Raw genomic sequence first — 21,275 nt, forward strand, 5'->3', positions numbered from 1 at the left:
CTTACTCATGATATCCAAGGATGACTTGGGTTGGCTGCCCGCAGTGGGCAGTGTGATGAACCACCGCAGCTGCCTGTAAAGGTGCGGCGGTTGCTCATCTCCTCTTGGAGCCCCACCTGGTTGAGGAATTTCTTGACTCTCAGGGCGGGCAGCAGGCTGAAGGATGACATCAGCTGATCCTTCGGTAGCCAGCTCGAGGATGCCGTCCAGCAGGAACTTGAGGACAGCAGCAGGCTGAAGGATGATGTCGGCTGATCCTTCAGTAGCCAGCTCGAGGATGCCGTCCAGCAGGAACTCGAGGACGGCATCCGGGAAGGTCGTTCCCACCCTGAAGAACCATGCCTCTGGGTCGCGGGACATAAACGGCAGTAGGTGTGTGGAGAAAGCGGTAAGGGCTTCTTTGGCGAGGTGGGTCATCTCCGTGGGTCGGACATCTCTCGTCGGCCGTTCGGGTCACCAATGCAAGGGTACCGACTGACATGCTGGCTGGTTGTTGTCTAGTCTAGTTTATTACTGCTTGATGTACAGAATCTTCACAGACTAGTGTTCCCAAAACACCATCACAAAATTTCCCAAGCGCGAGGCTAAAAATTCCCCAGATCAGACCCAAATTCCCCAAAATATATTTTCAAGGGAATTCATACTACCAAGCACGAAGAGCATGGCATTTTAAGATCTGCTCTGTTGACAGTTTTACAAAACAACAACTTGACAGACCTTTGAATGTCTTTGAGACAAACCCTGAGGCTATAATTATAAGATTATAGGGTTGTTTTTCATTTCTCGGTATTTTAATCTCCTTCCTATTCCGTCCTGATTAGGATTTGTCTTCAGTCTATTTCTTCTCCACAGCCAATGAACAATAACATATTTTTCCTATTTTTTTTACAAAGATTTACCGTTCTATGTATAGCCCATTAATAGATATTTAATATTTTCCTCTACACAAGAAAAATCATATAGTATTTACATCTAAGTAACTGCAGGGGTAAGCTGTTTGTATAATGAACTGGCGCTCTCTCTAAGATTCCGTGCTGGCACAAGCCCACCTTAATCTAACAACAACTCCCTCTTTCTTCTAAATCTTATTACTATTTTTTTTAACATATGTCTGTATCACTACTTAGTCAATAATATTGTGTAATTATTCCAGTTTAACTATTTTGTCTTTACTTATGGATGTACATTTATCATTCTTTTGAAATTAGATACTCAAAAGTAGTTAATTAATGCTAGAGATATATGAGAGAGATCTGCCTGTATACGATTTTTTTTTTTTTTTCTCACTCGTCCAACTTACTCTGTTATGTATAACTGAATCACGAAAATATGGAACGTGATGAATATATAAATAAAGATAAAATCCACGAAGGAAACGGAAACACTGGAGTGCTGCAGGGCCTTTCGACACTAGTCCTTTACTTAGCAGACTGCTAAGTAAAGGACAAGTGTCGAAAGGCCTCGCAGCACTCCAGTGTTTCCGTTTCCTTTGTGGATTTTATCTTTATTACTCTGTTATGCCTTATTTCATATTTCCTTGCCTACCAATTTATTCTTTATCTATGGTGTTAAGAAATCAAGATATTTGTAGGAAGGGGAAATGCCTCCAAACATACTGTGACCGCCAAAAGTGGCTCCGTGGAAACAGTCTTAAGCTGCTTATCTGTGGATTTAAACGCACGTGGACATTAAACGCCTCGAAAGGACCCAAACAGCCCCAACAGAGAGCATTCTAGAAGAGGTATAATTTCTGTCCCTTTCTTATTCTCTTTGTTACTTAACGTATCTTTTATTACTCATTTTAAGACTATTTCCACTAATTTTTTCCTTTTCTATTTCTTATTTGACATTTGTACTGTTATTCCAAAATAGTGGTTCACTTACCTAGTTCATTTAGAAGCAATCATATGATATTGAATGTATGCATAAAGGAAAAAGGGTAGTTGCAATAGGCTGGCTTTATGAAAAAACAAAAAAAGAAAATGCTGAAAGTTCTCATTTACTAATAAATGTATTGGATGTACACTCTTAAACTCTGCGATCAACAGATACAAATCTATTTCAGAAAATAATATCTTTCCTTAATAAGAAGATATCAAATAGAAAAATACATGTAACATTACAAAGGGTTCTTTGGAATTATATTGCATGACTAAAAATTGGAAAAAAGAAATAGCAGTATACTAAACTATTAAGAAACTACTAAAGTATGAATATCATTTAAGTCAAATGCAGTATAAAACTGAAAATGGAAGATATCAAATAAACAAAAACCAGTCTCTACTCCTACAATACTGTATACAAATAAATTCAAGAAAGCATCTTTCTACAATGAGAATACAATACAGTATATCAAACAAATAATTCTTGGGAATTATATTGCATGGCTGAAAATTGAAAGAAAAATAGCATTATACTCATCATACTACTATTTAACTAAAATGCAGCACAAAACTAAAAATAAAAGATATCAAATAGACAAAAAAGAATTTCTATTCCTGCAATACACACATTGCACATACATACTCTATATATGATTATTATTATATACATTTTCTAAAGAAAAATTTATTAGACATTTAAGCGAATTTTTCAGATTTTTTTAATGATCTGATGAGCTTCTTCATCAGTAGCATTTGAAACTACAGACTTTACCAATTTTAACAAACTGGGATGATCATGCAAGTTTAATTCAGGAGATGAACACTTACTTGCTGCCATCCTCTCCTTTGCATGGAGCAATCCTAACAGACTTTCTTTTGAGGCGGTTTCTATGATCAGTTTTGAAGGTACTGAACAACCTGTCTACAGGAACATTAGCAAAGGGGAGAGATAGCATACATCCAACAACTTTACGCAGGTTCCCATACTTGAGATCACCTTGATAAGTTGTTTGGTTTAAACGTTCTTTCCGGAACTCAACATCTGATTGTTGAGCACGGGGTAAGGACTCCTCTAAGGGCTTGCTTCCTCCATTCACTATCAACACTTTGCAAATCAGCTACATCCTTCAAAAAACTAAAGGATTCATAGAGACCTCCCAGAGATGCAGGCTCACACTTAGAGGCATTTGAAGGAAGCAAAAACTCCAAATGATCATACCTAGGATGCATCACTTCAGAAAACCTCACCCTGATTTGCTCGACCAGTTCGACCAGAAAATTCAGACAAGTCATACGGACCTGCATTACCCCTTCTGGGTTATCTTTCCAGCATTCAGAAATATTTAGTCTGTTTTTAGGATCATTAATATCAGTATTGAAGGATTGCCTTGCTTAACGATATCCATTCTTAAGAAGTCTACCATTACTTGCCTCAAAAGTTTTATTACCTCTGCTCTAAGCATATGAAGCAATGGAGCTGAACTCTGAAACAGAGTATTGAAAGAATTGACCTTAGCAAGCTGGAAACTAATAAACTCTAGTTGAGCTTTATGAAATGGATTATTCAAAAGAGATAGGAAGTTTTTTTAAGGTGTTTGAAGGATCTGTATTGTCAAGAACCTTTTCAGAGAAATACAGCTGAAGGGCAGGCCACTGCTCCAGCACTCGGTTCACAGCTTTTTCCATTGAAAGCCATCGAGTCTGTGACAGACTCAGTAGGTTATGTACGGGAACATCACAGAATTTCTGAAACTCCTCAAACTGATGCCTTCTATTGCTAGACCTACTAAAATGTGCATAAACATTTCGCAACATATATTCCAGAGACACAGACATTTTCACACAAGCATAAGAAGCACAAAGATGAATCAGATGGCAGCTACATTTTATTGCAGCAACATGAGGAACTTCCTTCTTTAACATAGCTACTACACTCCCTTTATCACCAAACATAGCATTAGTGGTATCTGAGGCATAACCAATTAGGTTGTTTAACGGAATATTTCTTTCACTTGATGAGTTCTTAATAGCCTCATATAGATCAGCAGCAGTACTGCTACTAACTGGTATTAGATAAAAAAAAAAAAAAAAAAAAAAAACTGAGCAATGGACCGCATCTGCCCTTTATCAAAATATACCACGACCAGCCCTAATTGTTTTTCAACAGATACATCGGTTGTCTCATCTGGAATTGTGCTAAACTTTGTCGAACGTAATTTCTCTATCAAATCTTTTGCAAAATATACACCTAACCCCTGCCTTACAATATTACTGCACTTAATTTTACAGTCTTAGATTTTTCAGTGCACTGTTCTCTGCTGTATTCTTGGGAGCACTTGACTGCAACACGTTTACTAAAGGTTTAGCTAAAGTAAACGGAAGGTTGTGTTCCGCAATGAAAGCTGCTATATGTACTTCTGTGCTTTCTTTATAAACACATTGTTTTGTCTGATTAAAGAATGACTCCTTTACAGATGGGGTTTCTTGTTTACTTTTCATATTTGCTAGGTGAACTTGGCTACAACTATGTTTAAGTAAAGAGGAACGATGACAAGGAACTTTTTTCTTGCACACTGAACAATCTGCATCGCTTGCATAATCTTTAGGAGCAACAAGCCATCCCTTGAATTCTTTTGGATTGAGCCACTCATGTCGAAATTTTTGTTTATACGAGCCTCTCGGCTTCTTTGAAACTGGCTCCTCTTTATCCGTATGTGGCGAAACTACATGCTTTTTTTCCGTCTTAAAGTGTAGTATCTGCTGTCTAACCTAGAAATACAATAGCTTTGGCTAATATCTATTCCTGATAAATAACAGCGGTAGGGTTCAGGGTAGGCATATAGGCAATCCTAAAATAACAAAAGTTAATTTTAGAACTTCTAATATTAAGTACATATAAAAAGTTAGAGAAACTGCCTATATTCTAAGCTAGGCCTATCCAATTTTTTAGGCTTGATAAAGTTATTGAATTTCCCCTTCGGGTGACTGGGCCTTTGCTAAGTTGGACAGCACAGTGCTACGTTGGTTTAGGCCCAGGCTTATCTCATCCATAAAAAAATAACTAAATTCTAAATAATTTATAACATACCTTCTACAGTTGTTTAAATTGTCCCGCCTCTAAGGTTGAAGGGAGAGCAAAGGTCACACGCCGCTCTTGTTTCGTTTTCGTCTCACACACCCAGTCTCAGACGAACACACTACTACTTAGTCTCACACGTGCACGTGTTATGATTGTTATTGTTATTTCCTCAAGGCGGCCGCGACTGGGAAGGTGGGGGGGGTCCTGTGCGGAGCAAACACTTCCCCAACTCTCACCCCCCTCCCCACCCCCACAACCGTATGTCTTCCAAAACAAAGGCTACAGAGGGAGAGGCCATAGTTTTGTTTTGGTCGGCTGGCGATTTTTTTTTTTTTTTTTTTGCTTAAATGTTACTAAGTTTTCACTGAAAACCTATTCAAATTCCCCCGATTTCCCCAAATTTATCAAATTCCCCAGATTTTCCCGAAAAACATTCAAAATTCCCAATCTGGGGACAAATTCCCGAAAAGTGGGATCACATTTTTAATTAAATTAAAAATAATAATAAAAATACCGGCTGGTGAGAGCCGCAACGTAGTAACCAAATCGAAACAGGGCGTCTGTGTTTTTTCACAGACAGAAACACATATAATTTGATACAGAAGATTCAGTTGAACATTATGAGTACATGATCGGAGCGCTTACATAGCAATGCATATAGTGGTGATCGTAAATGAAATGTGACTATAATGGTTACAGAGAAATAGTTATAAAAGTCCTATGGGAGAAATTGTGATTCTTCGACCGTGTGGCTTCTCGTCAGAGGGCTCATGGAAGAGAAAGTTCATTGGTTGTTGAATGTTGGTCTCCTGGCGGGCCACATAGCCTACGTGGTCGGTACACTATAAATAAATTAATTTAATCTAACCGACTGGGCTGAAAGGCGACCTTCCCATTTTCTTTGAATAGATGTAATTTCAAGGCAAGTCATAATATTAATTACATTTATTGCTTATGTTCCGAGATCTAGGTGTTGGCCCCTAAGGCACAATTACATTCAAAATTCAGTTTAACTCTTCCAACTGGACTCAAAACATAACAGTGTCGATCTTGCCAGGTTTCCTAGTTAAGTAGTACCGAGAATTAGCTTTGCTATTACTATAATAGTAATTCGATTCCATTATTCGCAAGGCTTAAGATAAAGGGTGACAGAATCAGAGCTAAAGATAACAAGGTAAGGGTTATTGTTTTAATTGTTATAATATTAAGGATACTTTGGGGACAGATAAGGAGGAAGTGTTTTAAAAGAAGTGATTTGTAGCTAATTTTTGAGTTATGGCATAAAGGTGAGAGCGCCAAAAAGAGTTCTTAATTTAGCGATGCAGAATAAATGCCCGCGAAATTTTGCGTTGTAAGAAGTGTAGCAGAGGTGTTGACGACACCAGCACACTGAATTTAGGCAGAGCTTTGCCAGGGATTTATTGCATGTGTTAGCCGTGAACAGTTAGCTAAATATGTTGTTCGAAAACATTTACGACAGAGGAAGTGTATAATTCCTTTGTCAGTGAAGTGAAGTCGAAAATTCGTGTTTGTAAAAATACCATGTGTGACAACTCCTAGCATAGCATTAGGGGCATGCGCGTCCCATTGTCTAGCTCTTCACAATTCCAAGACAGCCAAATCCAGTTCAGATTTTATTTTAATGTTTTAAGTAAAGTAAAAGCATTGTTGATGTTTTAAGTTAAATAATTCGAGCCTGCCTACCGGCACCAATCATTCGGTCAGAAAATTTTAAGTGTTCTTTTCCCAAGATTTTAAATCACTGATCGAGTATTGTATGAGGTGGTGACGTCACCAGTAGCCAACAGAATTGTTCTCCCGTGCGTACTGCGTACCCTGTTCCACTCTCATTGTTCGTTCGACGCTGAGCAAAATTCCATTTCTTTTTGCACCCTAACGTAAAACCTAAAGAAGAAATTTTGATAGTAAACTGAAAACCCTTTCCACCATATAACTTGTCATGACGGGAGCTAGGTATTAAATTAAGTAAATTCCAAAAGTAAATTTTACAAAGTAATGTAGTATAATTGTTCAAGGCAAATTATCTTAAAATGAATTAGAGTAAATTAAAAAAAAAAGCAACGAGTACTTCCCAACACAAATACGCTCTCAGAGAGAGAGAGAGAGAGAGAGAGAGAGAGAGAGAGAGAGAGAGAGAGAGAGAGAGAGAGAACTCATACTCTTACAAAATCACCAAAGAAAGTTAATAAGGGCATAATAATAAGTGAGTATTGGAGAATAAACTCATTTAATTCATAAAACCAAGGGCAATAATTTTCCATTAATTATAGGCTAAAAACTTTGATCTTGATCCCCATCAATTCTTCCCTTTTACTCATTCACACATAGCTGCGCGAAATTGTAGGCTATACACGCCCGTGTTTATTGTAATTGTCTCCAGTACCTATTTTCCATATTAAGCGCTTCAGCCAAAGGAGTAAGCTCTCGTGTGTTACGAAGAAAGAACATACAAACATTTAATAACAGTTATTAACTGTCGTGCGCGAGTGGGTTTTCCTTATCCAAGACTTGCGTATACCGCAAGCATCAAATCACACGTTGAGTGCAACCCGAAAACTTTCCTTTCCTCATGTCAGGAAGCAGACTTCTTTTCCTCATGTTAGGCAGCAGCCGCTAGTTCTTAGAACTAGCGTCCACGGGTGCAAGCCAAAGGGTTTCCCCTTCCACAGTGCCACTAATCTGAGGCACTGCCAAACGACTAGGTTACTGAAGTGCTTACCTTTCACTTTCTCTTTTACTCATTGGACACGCTCTACCTCGGGCAGAGTGCCATTTCCTTCAGCGCAATTTGGTTGTACTGCCTCTTAGTGTTGTTCCCCGGAACACACAGGCACCCTAGTGCCACCAAGAGATAGTCCTCAAATCATTGCCCCTGCACCTGTACCTGAGATACAGATTGCCAACAGTGTATCCGCCCATAAGGATCTTTGCTCCTTCAGGATTGCTCTGCTTCATCAGCGTATTGGCCCATAAGGATCATTGTTCCTTCAGGAGCGCTCCATCAGTGTGAACCCTGTACGGCACACTCAGACACAGTGCCACCTTATTGAGAAGGTGCCATTTCAACAAAGTGCCACCAAGTTATGGGACACTTCCCAACTGTCACAGGCCCCTTTCCATAAACGTCCTAAAAGACTAGAACCATATTGTTAGAGCAATGCCAAGCCCTCATGAACATGGGCAAGGATGTAGGTTACACGGGACAGGAGTTCACCCAGTGGGTGAAAGAACAGCTAGATGACATAGCCTACTCCAGCAGGAAAGAGCAGAAAGATAAGATCTGAGGAAGTACGAAGAAGCTAAGGCAGCAAGAGACCTAGCTCTCAAGGAGAGTGAGCTAGATCTCAAGGAAAGGGAGCCTTGAGCTGGAGACGGCTCGAAAAGAAAGTGCCGAAGCTTTAGCTGCCCAACAAGCCTGCAACCCTACCCTGCTGTGCCTAATACTCAAATATCTAGTATTAATGCTCTGATTCCTAAATGGACAGAGAATGAGCCAGAGGCATGGCTGGAGGAAGTAGAAGCACTCTTTGAGAACTACACCACTACCAAGATGGAGAGGGCCACACTGCTTGCCAAGGACATGGACAGCAAAGCCAAAACTGCCCTCCACTCGCTGGACAAGAGTATGAGAGGAAACATGCTAGACGTTCGACGAGTGATCGCCAAAATGTATGAGATCACCCCAGAGAGATGGAGAGACAGAGTTTTAGAGGTCTTGCCAAGGAAGTTGGTTGGGCCTGGGCTGAATGGGCCTATCATAAGACCCAATCAGGACAATGCTGGCTCAATGCCATGGCGTGCACAGAGTTCTGGGACCTGTTAAAATGGATCATGCTGGAGGATCTCTTCCAGTGTGTTCCTGACCACTTGCTGTGCACCTCAATGACAAGCAGCCTAAAACACTCACAGAAGCTTGTCGTATGGCCAACGACTGAGAGACCTTTAACCTGTAAGGTGTCAAAGAAACGAGCAGGTAAAAGTTACTGCTACTTTATTACAGATCCAGGCATATTGCGGCCGACTCTGGAATTGACACCTGAGGTCGAAACAATAAACAATAATAGCAGCCACAAAACATGGACATCTCTCAGAATCAACTAAAGTAAAAATGCCTGGCAAAGAACAGACAAGCTCAGCATGGTAAACCCTGGCCAATGGTGACTTTACAAACCCATCTCACAGCAACTTCTGCAAGAGAACAGTTGGTCAATGTGCAACCCAAGAGAGTTGGTCACCCCGAATCTGAGTGCTGTGTTAAGAAGGAAGTTAACCAGCAGCACACTCAGAAGGACACCAAAACCTCCACTCTATCCACTACCAACTAATCGTCTCCACCAACAGTCACCATAGGGAAATCAGCCGATCCACGGGGCACCTGCAAAGACTGGAACTGCAGGGTACTATACTGCTGGATATCCTGGTTGCCCAAACATTTCCCCTCTACCAAGCACGTAAACCTGATCAGAGCAACGACCTCCGTGGCCTTGCCACCAGATATGTCTCAGCCCAAGTGGGTGTGGACTCAGTCCGTCTCAGTGGCACCCCTGGATGGCTCTAGCCTACCAGTGAACCTGCTGGTTATGGCAGACACTGGCTCAGACATTTGCCTGATTGACTGGGCCCGAGTGCCAGCCAGTGCCACTGTAGATGAAAAGACCAGGTGGACAATGACTTGGACAGAAGAGCAGACTAAGACCATTCCCACAGTTGAACTTCAGGTGACAACCCTTGGAGCATGCAAACTCACCACATAGGTGTGATGAGCAAAATCAGGCACGGAGTAGAGTTCCTGTTGGGATGAGACCTCCTCTGGGGATGTCCTTCCCCAACGCCACTCTGTTACCTAGCTACCTCCACCAGGAGAGGCCTTAACTCCAAAATCCCCTGACCGAGACGCCGACACCGTGACAGGCATGCCACCATCAGCAGTACCTACTCACCAAAGTGGTCGATAGAAGGGGCACTCTCTGTGAAACTCCAGGCCCAGTCCTCACAAAAGGATGGCCACCAAAGTTTCCTCCCTCACCACAAAGGGAAACTGCCAGAACCAAGTACTGCTGCAAGACCTGTAACATAACAGGGCACCCCAAAAATTGGTTGGGGTACCTAGTAAGCAAAATGCAGTGGACACCAGGAACAGAACCATCCCAAGAGGGTCTGCCCTCCACCTCAGACAGGAATCTCTGTCTGACGCTACCTCAGGTACACTGAGGGGTTTTGCAGCCCTGGGTCCCTCGTCAGGCATGCCTGACTCCAAATCTCTGCCAGTGCCACTTGAGAACACTGAGCAGTGCCAAGCTCCATCAGTCTCGGATGTTGAGCCTCCACTAACCTTAACCCCTGTGCCTGGCCCTGAGTCAGTGCCAGTGCCAGCTCAAAATCATGTCACGGGTCCTCCTACGGGAGATCCTCCAAACCTCACAGCATTGATCATTGCCAACTGTGAGCCTCGGATCCTCGACAATTCTTTCTCACAATCACCTTCATCTGCCAAGGATGAATCTCTGGCAGACCTTAATATTTCATCTTCTTTGGTCGACCAGGAACTGTCCAGCCAGGATGCAGAAGCTGTTTCTACCCTTATGACAGTTGTTGCAGCAGACAAAGTAGGGAGCCTCCCCAGAGCTCCTAGGGTTACCTCTGATTCTGCTCCTGATGGCACTTCTGGCCTTTCACTAGAGCCAGTGCGCTTGTCACCTATTAGGAATGGCATAGCCAGACCTTGGAGGAACCCGAAGAGGAAGAAAAAGCAGCAGAGGAGACTCAATTAACCCATAAGAACCACAAGCTTTCCTTGGCACTCGTGTCCATTGGCACAGTGCCACTTTCCATCTCAGAGTGATCCTGGCACTTACCCAGAGGAGGTAGCCGGCATGATCTCTGCCCAAGTAGACTAATACTTAACACCCTAGGATACCTTGTAGTACTAACCCTGGTAATAAACTCATGATAAAACTGTCCAATATTCAAATTGGTACATGCCTGACTGCTTAGCATAATTAACCCTTCAGGTTGCTCATGTCCGAAAATATTGCATGTGATATTTCGTAAAGGATTGTGTAATCTGTAAATAATTACATTTAGTTAGGTCAGTGTCATTTAATTTAGTGCCAGGGCAGTAGGATAGTAGAGCATGTCAACAAAACACAATTTTCCATGTACCCTTCACCTAGGGATAAAGTTCCTCTGTCGTCAAGACAGCCAGTAGAAGTCTGTAGATGCCGTTGTCTAGTGTTAGGTTCTGCTGTAGTAAGTAAGTTAGTAAAACTAGTATCCCCTCCTAGCAGTTAGGTAGGTTATTTTAATTAGCTGCATTGCAAAAGTAAGACTCATCTAGGAAAGCTAAATGACAAATCAAGATGAATAACTTACTTAGTTCAGGCCTTCACCCCCAAAAAGGGAGTGAATGCCTTCTTAAAGGGGGGAGCTCTTACGTATTTATAGAAATTCATCTCTCCAGCCCGTTTGCTAGGAAGTCAAATTTCATGGTGGCTGGAGGAGACCTCCACTAAGGGGGACAGAGTGTAGGCGTCCTACCCCACTACCGTATGATAGTGGGTGACAAAAAGCCAATAGGGCACAAGGACAAGTCATGATAGTAAATGGGCCGCTAGGCTGACCCTTAGTTAGTCTTAACTATAAGACCTATTTCCCTTTGACCTTTGTGCTGGCTGTTATTTGCTCCTTTAAGATGTACCACTGTCCTGTGCTCACTACGAGAGTTAAGGGGACGATTCCGTTACCTGGATTGCTCTCACTCCGTACCCTGACTCCGAAGTGCAAAGTCGCTTCACTCTTAACAGCACTAAGCCTGGTGCTTTTCTGTCCTCCTCCCACTGGCCACGTGTTGGGACTTCTGTGGCCTGAATCCATCTTTTGCAAGCGAGCTCCATGCAAAGATGCAATAAGGTACACCTAGAAGTAGCAAATAATGCCAGTGTTCTTTTCCTATTCCTGGATTTCTCACAATTTTCAGTATTTCCAACTTTTCATTCTCCCAAGCAAAGTCCTTTGTTTCCCACATCCTAGCACACACATTTTCCCTCACGACTTGGTCCAAGCCTAAATTAAGTTTGTTCTGTGATAATAATTAGAGCATTCCCACCATAGTGTTACCATCTGCTAATTAAATCTAATTAATAATTCCATCCATCGTGAATAATCAATTTCATGTAAGAGAAAGTCTTTGTCTCCAGTACCTATTTTCATATTAAGCGCTTCAGCCAAAGGAGTAAGCTCTCGTGTGTTTCGAAGAAAGAACATACAAACATTTAATAACAGTTATTAACTGTTATCTGGCTCTTCATGTTCTTTCCCTGCCCTTGTGAAACAGTTGCCTTAGAAGACTCATTTCCATCTTGCCATGTGCAAGACACTTCTGCAATCGACAGTCTACAAGGGCCACATGTTAGGCTCTTCAGTGTTATTGTTGTACTCATGTAAAATAATTTTATCAGTCAGTCTTAAGCGGTCTATAAGATTTGTGTCAAACTTTTATTTATTTGCTAACTGTAGTTACACTTTTTATGGCACATTGCATGTGCCTTGATTGCTGAACTGCCAGCCTGTTCACATTAATTTCTACTTGCAAATCTGTAAATAAATTTATTACATGGTGGCCTGAGGTAGAGGGTTAATAATACAACTGACTAACCATTGGCTTTAATGGTATATCTTGCTACATCTTGTGGCTACAAAATTCGGCGGGCTTATTCTCATCACAACCCACAGTGCACCACAGACAAGCAGTGCTTCAACATGCACAATACCCTATGCAAGGTTAATACACAACAGTTCCTTCCCCCAAGATAAAACATAAAGCTAAACAATAAGCATCAAGAAAAACCCATCATGAGCATAAAATAAATCTTCACAAATTCAATTTGTCAGGGGGTTTAACAACTGCTTGATCTCCTCAAAACTGGAGTATGGGGTACACATGATTCATCCCTTTCATTCTTTTGAACAGCACATGGTACATCATTATCAGAAGATTTACACAACCTTCAGAGACTACAGGTAGATTATCGTTACAAGATTCATCTACACTACTGGAAGAAACAGCATGTGAGAAAGAATCCTTAATTGGATTAACAAAGTTACTAATAAATCTAGGCATTAATTGGTCACGGTGTCTCTTCCAGAACATATTTCCAAAATTATGAACTTGCACAAGATAATTTCTGGAGTGGCTATGGTTTACCTGGGCAACCCTACGTTTGGCCAGTTTTCTAGTCAGAACCTACCACTAGATGGCGGTAAGGTCTGAGAAGAAAACTGGTGGAACGATACACAACAAAAATGGTGGACAGACAAAAACTGTGGAGACTGTGCTTGTTAGCAGTCTTTTTATACATGTCTGCTTTCAGTTTCGGTGTAGCGGAACGGCGCTACGCGCCTTATCCACTTTTTGACTGATTCCTGGCAAGCACGTATATTCTGGCAAGCGGTCACATTGCGCTGCGCGTGCTAACCACAGGGGTTATGGGGGGGGGGCGGGGAATTGTACCCCTAAGTGTTCCTTCCTCACACTATTCACACAGACCAATAAAATTGCCTAAAAGGCCACTTTTCATCAGAAACAAAAGCAATTCATTTTCATTGTCAGATAATTTCACCAAATAAATAATAGTCACCGGGTTTGCAGCGGCAAATTGAATGTGAGAGGGATAAGCAGATGCCATGTTAACAGTTTGAATTCTGTGCCAGAATGGTTGCGCTGGGTTGGGTCGTCGCTGGGTCGGGATCGAACTACTTACCTGTGCGGAGTGGTTGTTGTGCGGTTACCCGGATAAAGGATAAACTACCCCAATTTCTTACTCCTAAAACTTCTGAAATTTTTCCCTAACCCAGGACTCTCCTTTTCCAAAATTTTTGCGAACACTGCAACTCCAACATTATACTTAGAAGTTTCCTGAGAGAACAATTTCTTTGATAAAACTTCAAAATCTCTATTTCACTTAGAATGGACCTTAACCGATCCAATTGTTGTTTTAAAGGAACTACCAAACAGTAGTTCAGCAGGTGACTTTCCAGTACAAGGGTGTGAACTTTTTCTATAATTGTACAAGGATCTACAAAGCCAAGTGTTTAAAGATCCACCCTTAAACTTCTTCAAGCCTTCTTTAAAAGCCCTCACAGCTCGCGCAGCTAAAGAGTGCAGGAGTTATAAGACGTACACCATTTTTCTTATAAAAAGCCTTAATCTCTTCAGAAACAAAATATGGTGCGTTATCTGATACACTTTCGTCTGGAATACCAAAATCTGAAAAGAGTTTCCTAGGCAACTCAATAGTAGCATTTGATGTGGTTGAGGAAGTAACATGGGCATCCATAAACTTAGAAAATGCATCTACAGTATAATCAAAAGAAAATACTTATTATCCACATGTCCAGCATAATCTAGACCATGCTTTACTAGGTGACGGTCAAGAAAGAACAGGAGCTTGATTTGGATGGTAATTAGTATAACAAATATGACAACTCTTTGTAACTTCTGCAATATCTTGATCAATCTTAGGCCACCAAACCCAATTCCTAGCTTCTGCTTTTATGGCATTTATACCATTATGACCACTATGTAAGTGATCCAACACTTACACCTCAATGGAGTGGGTATGACAGTTCTGTTTCTATACAGTACTACATCATCATAGTATACAAACTAAGATCAGTTTTCACGGAGCCATACTCAGACAATCTTGAATCCCCTTTAGACCAACCAAACTTAATACACTGAATTATTTGATTTAACACTTCATCCCTTCTAGTACATTTCTATATAACCTCAAAAGAAAATTCATCAAAATCTACTGCTTCTGTAAAGTCCCTGCTCAACGGGTTTTCTATAGTGAACCTCCCATTTTCTACAGTGCCTTTCCCATGAACTTAGGTCATGCTAAATGGCCATATTTTATCTATGTAAAATTGTATCTGTTACTTATTCATTTGTGCCTGTTTACGTTGTACATGTGTCAGAACATTATTTTGTCCATTCCTGTAATTTTATTTTTACATGTTTTTTGTATTTACCTGTCCTGTTTTGCATTATGAACAATTGACCTCGGGTCACCGGTATCCTATTGTATGTCTTTGTATGACGTCTGCACGCCGCTTTTAAGCGGCCTGCTCTCTCAATAAAATAGCAGTACATGTCCTCCTGCTCTCTTCTTTAGCACCTCTCACACTTCTACCAGTTTAATATATTCAACAGTGGTATGAAACTCAGTATCATCCTTAATAGGCAACCTACTAGTACATCTGCCACAAAATCCTCTCTGACTGCCTTATAGAGAAGGTTAAAATCATGCTGAGACAACAGTAAAGCGCAACGCTGAATACGTGCATTAGCTTGGTGTGGAATTTGACATCCTTTACCAAATAAACCAAGTTATGGTTTGTGGTCAGTCCTAGCTTCTAACTTCCTACCAAGTAAGAAATATCTAAATCTATTTAAAACAAAAAGTAACGCAAGGCCTTCTTGATCTATCTGAGTACAGTTCCGTTCAGTTGATGTAAGTTTTTACTCACAAAATACACAGGAACCTCTTTCCCATCAATCCTCTGTAGCAAAACACCACCAACTCCAATGGGTGAAGCATCAACTTCCACAATCAATGAACTTTCTCCACCATAATTACATAACAATGGACTTTCAGCCAAATCTTTTTTCACAGTTTCAAAAGCAGTTTGTTCAATTCTACTCCATTTGAACTTTGCATTCTTTTTCAACAGGCCATACAAGGGAGCACACTTACTAGAGAAATTCTATATAAACTTATAGTAATACGTAACCATACCAGGAAATGACTGAACTTCTGCAACAGAAGTGGGAGATGGAACATCTAATAGGCTATAGCTTGAGCCTTTTTAGTAGAAGGTCTGGTTCCTTCACCAGAAATATGATAACCCAAATATTCTAATGAAGATACCTTGACAGCAGACTTTTTCTTATTAATCTGAATATTATGCTCTGGCAAAATATCTAAGACTTTACTAAATCTAAGGTCATGCTCCTCTTCAGTTTCTCCACTGATAATTATATCATCTAAATATGCACTAACACCATCAACATCTCATAACAAACCAACAATAAAGCTTTGAAAAATACCAGGGGAAGAAGAAAGGCCAAAAGATAACCTTTTAAACTTATGTCATATTTACTTCACCTTATGTCATACTTACTTATACTACTCGTGGCTTTACATGTCAATTGTCCTGGCTTACATTCGGAGGCTACCATTCATTTTAGGACAATTAACTCAGACTAGCCTATATATAACGACTCAATCCTGGGCATAGGCCAAAAAAGTGTAACACACCGGCCTATGTTAATAAACCTCGGACTACTCTTAGCTTGAACTGGTACTTGACGTCGTAGACGGACGAATCTTCATTTTGTAGTTAGGGTTGAGGGAAACGCAGACTTCCACGGGTTGTTTAATGCTTCTCAGTAGGTTACATGGTGTAAACAACTTATTCCTAATGTTCCTTCCATAATTGTTAGAACTTCTTTTTACATAGGTACTTATACTGGTTCTTGTACAGATACCCTATACTGGTTCATGTAAGAACGCCCTAGACTGGTTCCCTGTAATACAAGAAGTTCATTTAGGACAGCCATCTTGTGCCAAACAGCATGCAGTCCTTAGCCTAGGCTATGCTGTGCTCATGCCTAACTTAACTGTTACATTACACAGTTAGCCTGGCTTTTCATGCATAAGAGGTGCAATTGAAGTCAAGAATTGATATTTATTCATAAAATTATGGAAGAATATCACACATTTTAGCATACGGTTAGTGGCACTGCAACCACATGCAAGCTCATCATGTTGCAACTTAGTAACATTACCATAACAACTCTCGGTAATTTACTGTTACATTAAGGCAATGATACACAAGAACACTATTAAGTGTTATGGCAACATGTACAACATAAACTAAGATATGTGCATACCTTTTACAAGGGAGAAATATGGCATTTCAAATGAAAATAAGGGGAACTACATCCCTTTCCCCTCTAAAGTCGCCAAACACGTCTTGAACAGTGCGAGTTGAGCTTACGCAACTAACGCACTTGGTTGAACAGATTGCTGTAAAAATCGTTCAGATAGTGATCAAGACAATCTCAAATTTGGCAGTGGTTAAGACAACTTATTGATAAGATGAAAACCAAGATGGCGGCTTTTCCAGTCCACCAATTATGAAGGGTATTGTCATTAATTCAAAAGAAGGATTTCCATCATTGGATGGAACAAACCAGTTTTTTTTTTAAACCCAAGTACTTTTAGGTTAGGTTCATCCAATGTTCCATACCACACATTTTTTGAAAACGATACTAAAATGAATTGTTTACCAAGATGGCGTAAAATGGTTCATCAATCTTTTTTAATGGATCCACAGCACAAGCAGACATAGATTCAACTCCTTTTCAGACAGAAATTTAAAATGAGCAGAGTTATCATTCATAGAGTAACAGTTTAACTAATATGCTATTTTCAACTGAAATGACAGACTGAATTATATCATCATACAACATTGTGTCAGCAAGATCTCAACCATAAACTCAGAAAAGAAACAGTTCTGTGGTTTCTAAACTTAAAACAATCTAATCACCTTTCAACCTGACACCTTTGAAAAAAACCTAGGATTGGTTTCTTATGACACCTTGTAGTGCTCAAACAGATTATCTACTGAAGATTTCTGTCAATCTTTATTTACATTACATTTGCAAGTGCAACAGAGCCCATCAGGTAAATACCAAGCTTACCCAGCAAATCTTTACACCTTTTGAAGCCTTATTTGCAAAACAACATAAAAAAATCTGTTGACATTATGATTGGCTAAGGGCGAACATTGGTTTCCAGAATGTTAATATTATCATATGCCTTTAAATGTTTCTTACCATCTTCAATAGCTAAACCTAAGGGTTCTCTTGGCTTATGGCTGACACTGGGTGGCACCAGAATCAACCTCAACAGAACAATTTGGTCGCTAGTCACGCTTGTGTTGGAGGAGAGCTTACAGCATGGTGGAATGGCCTAAAAGTTTATGCCCTTTGTTTTCTGTCAAACAAACAGTTACTGTAGCATCATCAACTGTTTTAGCAGTGCTGGATCTTTCATACATAATATGACAAACAGATTTAGGACCTTTTCAGGTCACTTTTACTTCCCACTCTGAGAGGGTAGTGACTCAGTTTGGAGAACAAGTGGAGGCCTCTTTCTGAGATGTGGTCCATGTCTGCCAGGCGGTCTTTTGCCCTTGCATTTCACAAGGCTGACACTGTATCACAGCCTGTGAACGAATGGAAGAAGAGCATGCCATTCACCTATTACTGGCCCAGAGAGTCCAGGCAGGTCATGCACAGCAATCCAGCGCAGGCTCTGGCCTTGGCCAAATGCCACCCATTTCTCTAGCCCTAGATTGTGGAAACAATAAACAATAATATGCAGTGACTGCAACGAATTACAAGAACAATATCTGTGTTACAATTGCTTTAACAGTGATGGTCTTGGCTGAATGAAACTGTGGCATAATGTGGCATGGATAAAGATGCGGGTGTAAAAATGATTAAAATGAGAGCACTTTTCCAGTCCCTGAAGACTAGCCTCAGCTGAGTGCTGAGGACAGCAGAAAAACAAGCTTTCGGAGCAATGACAACATTTGTGGCACACATCTGGGCAACTTTGTCTTTACAGAACTGGAACAACTCTGTCTTGTTGGCATTAATGTCTTAGGAAATTGCGCCAGTTGGATGGAATTGTGTTCTTGTCTGTCACCTTGGCCTTCCTCCTTGACCACGTTTGGAGCCTGGTCTCAGCTTTGAGGCTGGATGGGTGATTGTATACATCAAATACAAGATGTGATGATGTGTACTTGCTGCTATAGGGATTGTATCACAGGCAAGAAGGTCGCAAAGTGCATAGCCCTCAAAGGTCTTTCCTTTTCTTTCGAAGGAAAGTGCCATGGACCAAAGCTGATCCATCTACAATGAGGACATCAGTCTTTGGTTCCCCTGTCTTCTAGTGTAACATGACTCTCCAGGACCGAGGTCAGCTGAGACTTCTGACATGTGTACAGCCTACCACCCTCACTAAGGGAAGCTGGGAATGTTTGATTCTCTGTTGAAGAATTCCTGCAGATCACATTCATGGCTCTGACAGGATATAAATAGCTTTGAGAAAAGCTGGCAATCCTCCTTCAGAAGTTTTCTGCTTTGACTGTTCTACAGGAGGGCAGCTTCTTGCCTGAAGAAGTCAGTTCTGTTCTTCTTTATCGGCTCAGCGAAGGAGACTGCATTGTTTGCCAAAGAGTCTGAAAAACTTCAAAATTTAGTGGCCGCTCTGTCAAGGTGTGTCTGTAGAAGTTCTGCTGAGCTGGGGTGGGCAATGTCTTTGTTGTCAATGGAATACAGATCCTGGCTCTCTTCCTGAAAAGGACTTCCCAAGTGTTGCAAAGCCAATGACAGCTTGCTGACTCTCTCCAAGAATGTCTTCTGCGCATGAGGTGTTTGTTCATGGTGTGTTGTCTGCTCATTAGACTCTTTGAATTGAACCTCTGGGGAAGTATGCAGACACCAAGCGGGATGTGATCTCTGGCCCAGCCACCATCCATCTTCTGAGTGCTGACGGATCTTCACTCAGCCCAATGGTCTGGCGCCATCAGCCTTTATAAAGGCATTGGTCTGCTCATGAGCTTGGTCAAGAGCCATTGCTGAGAACAGTTTGGCGACTGGTCTTGTGCACAACAAAGTTGCCAGGATGATGAACTCCCTTGTGCAACTCTGGCTGGAACTCTCTAGGGTAAGCATGTCCCTGAGGTGAATAGGCAGCCAACGAGCATAGTTTGTATTATTGTTGGAAAAGAAGTAGGGTATCAGCTCATGCAATGCCTGGCAGTAGAGGACAAAATTGGCGTTTCACGGGTCAGGACCTGATCAGTAGGAATATCACAAGTTCCATAGACAACACCATGTGCTCAACTCGAAGTGGAACTGTGGACTCTGCTTTTCTTGCGAAGGTCACACCACAGGTCAAACTCTAATGCCTGCTCATTGTTGTTTGCTTTCTCAGCACAGTAGTCAGTGTACCTGTCCTCAGGAGTTTGTACAAACTAGAGGCTGTAACCTGGTGGCTGCCGTGTCCTGATTGTTACACTTGCAGCTGACAGGAAGGAAGTTCTGCAGTTCCAGATGAAGCAACTCCTGCCTCCACCAGAGCTCCTGTCCAACCACTGCCATGAAGAAGAGTACCAAGGGATGTCATTGCTGCCATCTCAATGCAGACCACCAAACATTACCAGATACTTGTCTTCGCCATACTGATCAGGCCACTGCCACTGCACCTGCTGGTTGCTACGGCATTGCCTTGGCTGATCAGCTGTGATTATGGGTATCTGGCCAGGGTTCAGAAAATCAGTGACATCCTGCACTTTCTGCATCACGTGGACTCGTAGCAACAGAATGAGCCTGATCACGCAGGAGATGAAGCAATGAAGTTATGGTTACCATCCCAAAACTCTGGGCTTCCTTGATTGAAGCGTGATGAGCTGACCACGTTGCTTCACTGCATCATCTATTTCCTGGGTGACTAAGACCTTGTCTAGCCACTGATACTCCAGTGACCCTGAACCCAAGATATCTGTGGGTGGCTTTGGTATTGCAGTTGTTTGGTGGACGACAGGGTTCTTTGTTTGAAAAGGAAGCTGGTGAGATGTTTTGAATGTGTCCTGGTGTTCAGGCAGACCTGGAAAATCTCAGAATCACGCAAACTTTAGTTGCTGTCTTTCCTGTCCAGTGTTCTCCTTGGTGGGGTGCTGAAATATGGAGATGCTAGTTCCATGGAAGGAGGAGAAGGCAGTAGTTGCAGATGGGTTGTGGTCGATGAGAGTGGCCTCTATGCCATCACCTTCATCCAGCCTTGCTGGAAATAAGATTATCAGTGGCATTTCATTAATTTCACTGAACATGGGAATGTTCCTTTGCCAGCATTGTCTTACCCATCATGGTCTAGGACATGATGACTCGGGTTCCGTGATGTCAAGTGCTCACCTCTTTTGTCCTTCTGACAAAGACAACACAAACTCCAGTTTGTTTTCTGCACCTCAATATTGATTGGCATCACATTCTGGATGATTTCACTTTTGATTAAGGCCGAGGGGTTATCCTTTACCACCTTAAACAAAGCACACATTCCTGTATGGGATTCAACTAGGTTCGGCTCTCCTACACCTAGCCAATCATTCATCCAGTGCCATTTAAGTCCCATGTGATCTGTACACTATCCGGTAAG

General features: G+C 41.4%; 1 protein-coding gene and 1 long non-coding RNA gene across 2 annotated transcripts in view; both read right to left on the reverse strand.

The window, feature by feature from the left end:
- Positions 1 to 5,565, reverse strand: part of LOC136851247 (PC-esterase domain-containing protein 1B-like) — a 157,346-nt gene extending 151,781 nt beyond the window's left edge. Inside the window, exon 1 of the mRNA XM_067125204.1 lies at positions 4,972 to 5,565. The gene's annotated coding sequence lies outside the window, so the exon portion shown is untranslated. The remainder of the gene's footprint in view (positions 1 to 4,971) is intronic.
- Positions 5,566 to 16,411: 10,846 nt separating this feature from the next.
- Positions 16,412 to 17,028, reverse strand: LOC136851150 (uncharacterized). Its single transcript, XR_010856789.1, has 2 exons — positions 16,940 to 17,028; positions 16,412 to 16,573 (listed from the first exon to the last, which is right to left on the reverse strand). It is a non-coding gene; the product is annotated as an uncharacterized lncRNA (long non-coding RNA).
- Positions 17,029 to 21,275: the final 4,247 nt, after the last annotated feature.

This window comes from Macrobrachium rosenbergii, chromosome 23, assembly GCF_040412425.1.
Source record: "Macrobrachium rosenbergii isolate ZJJX-2024 chromosome 23, ASM4041242v1, whole genome shotgun sequence".
Classification (NCBI taxonomy): Eukaryota; Metazoa; Arthropoda; class Malacostraca; order Decapoda; family Palaemonidae; genus Macrobrachium; species Macrobrachium rosenbergii.